The sequence below is a fragment of the Protopterus annectens genome, chromosome 4.part0 (assembly GCF_019279795.1).
Source record: "Protopterus annectens isolate FY-2018-M chromosome 4.part0, PAN1.0, whole genome shotgun sequence".
Classification (NCBI taxonomy): domain Eukaryota; kingdom Metazoa; phylum Chordata; order Ceratodontiformes; family Protopteridae; genus Protopterus; species Protopterus annectens.
Genome location: NC_056733.1, coordinates 1,774,926,466 through 1,774,928,965, shown reverse-complemented (window position 1 = coordinate 1,774,928,965; position 2,500 = coordinate 1,774,926,466).

Genomic DNA, 2,500 nt, shown 5'->3' with positions numbered 1-2,500 from the left:
ATTGTTTTATGTTTCTCAAGTGGGTAATACTGAAATGCTATCTTTTCTGTTTTATCTGGGAGCAGTTATTTTGTAGTTATGTGATACTTATGTGTATTATCCTTCTGTTGTCTTTTAGGACTATGCCACACAGGTATCTCAATCTCGAAAACCACCCATCACTGACCCTGAGAATCAGGTCATTGCTGATGCTTTTAGGCAACATGGTACCTTCCTGCTTGAGAGGGAACATGGAGATATGTCAGTTAGAGTGCATATCTGGCAGCAAATTGTTGCAGATGTTAATGCAGTGAGTGGCCACAGCAGGACATATGGCAAAGTGTGCCACATGACCACTGACATGATCTCATCTGCACAGAGGAGAGTAGCTACAGTGGGATGTGAATGGATGGTCTCAGTGGGATTTTGCTAAAGAGCCACCACAAACAGCAAATGAAGAGTTTCTGTCCACTGTCAGGGAACCAGACAGCTCCCAGGAAAGTGCAGAACAGCATGTCCTTGCCATTGGTGCTACTGTCTCAGGAACATTAAGCATGTCCCAGGAAGAACTTCCAGGTAGGCTTTGGTATCTCAGTTGTTGAATACTGTTGTATAGTAAAACAATTTAAATCAATACATTACTTCTGTTTCACAATACTTTTTTTTTTGGGGGGGGGGGTTGAAGATTGCTACAGTTAACAACACATTCTGATTGATTAGCTTAGGTTGGCATTGTCATCCAAGTACTTGTTGAAAGCATAGTTAATTGACATATAAAGGGGAAACAGTTTTACCCTGTGTTACTGTTAATTGTGATGATGTTGTCCTTACCTTTTGCTTAACTTCTTCCAGGACCATCTGGCATGCAGAGGATACCATCAATTGCACATGGTAAGCCAAACATTTTTATGTCAGTACTGATGAGCAATTCAAAGAAATATTTTAGTGTGTGATGTTAATGTCAGGACTGTTGTGTGCATTGGTGTACTGTTTAATAGTGACAGCACTGTTATTTGGTTAACATATATTGGAGTGTAGTAGTTTAGGTATTAATTTTTCTTGTGTTTCTTGCTTATTATCAGAGGTGATCCTAACAGTGGAAGTGTGGAACTTCTAACACCTGATGTCGGAGTATCAGCAGACTCTGATGACGATGGTGGCAAAACAGAGGCACAGTTGGGGGGTGCAGAGGTTGAATCTGATACTGAGGTTGACATAAAGCCATCCCCGAAATTCCATCGGGCACAGACAGTAGGCCTATGCCTACCCATTTCAGTGACACCACAGATATTGGACAAGTGGAGGGCAAGACAATTGTTCAGGTAAGTGTGGTTACTGTGGCTTCAGTACCTGCTGACTCTGGCTGTGGCCAAAGTGCAAGCAAAGTGCCACACAAGAGGGTTGTTAAGGGTGCTCAGAGGAGGCCTGCTGTCCATTCTCCACATGATCCAGGTGCATCTTCCCATGCTACTCAATGTATGTTTAGGGACATCATGGAGGCACACGCACTTTCCCATAGGTGCTCTAGAGAAATGATTATGGTTGTAGATGTGGCAAGGCTGACATGCGTGACTTCCTCCATTGTGTTGCAGATTTAATGGATCAGATGAATGACACATTGGAATGAGCAGTGTTTGTAATGGAACATCAGCTGGGAGAGGGACAGCATCCTATGTGGTCATGCCTGATCACGGTCCCACAGTGGCAGTACTTCCACTGCTCTATCAGTGGGTGAGATGTATGCCCCCAGTCATGGCAGACCATGTGATCATGGTCCTGGATGTATTCATGAGGGGAGTTTGTCCATCAGACATCAGCCATGTTCATGTAGCAGCAGTGCATCTCACCATGGATGTGGATGTGCCAGTGCAACTCCTGGCGGAGCCAGTTCTCATGGAGGAGGATGACAAAGATGAACTGCCACCTCTAGCATGCATGGTTTACACCTGTCCAACATGCCAAGGCATAGAGCTAGCAAAGAGCTTGGCTGTATTCATGCAGACACTCACAAACCAATTTCACCTGGTGGACCCCTACAGACACACACACAACAGTTACATGGTTCAGCCGTGCAGCTTAAAACTCATTTTGTCTCACTGACCATTTCTTGCTTTAACCAAATGTCTCCTTGTTTCTCTTACTCACACACACTCACCAGCCTTTTGTGTCAGCTTAGGCTTCCGGCCTCCACCCCCAACACCCTGTGCAAGTGATGATAACTGTGCCATATCCCTGTTTTGTATCTTTTGGATTCAGGGATACATAAGCTTTGTGTCTGATGTTCAGGGTGCATAAATGACTTAGTGCTTAGTATATCTGCATTTGTGATGTTGAACTGGTAATTGTACATTTGACTTATATTGGTCTTAGAAAGTTAGACAGTTGATGCATCAAAATTTTCCAACTTTATTGTGAATTATCTTGTGAGGGTTGTGAAATCAGAAACTGTAATGTGTATTATTACTTTTTAACTTCTCCCTTTAATGATTTTCCCTTACAAACAAATGGTGCTAAACTGAGG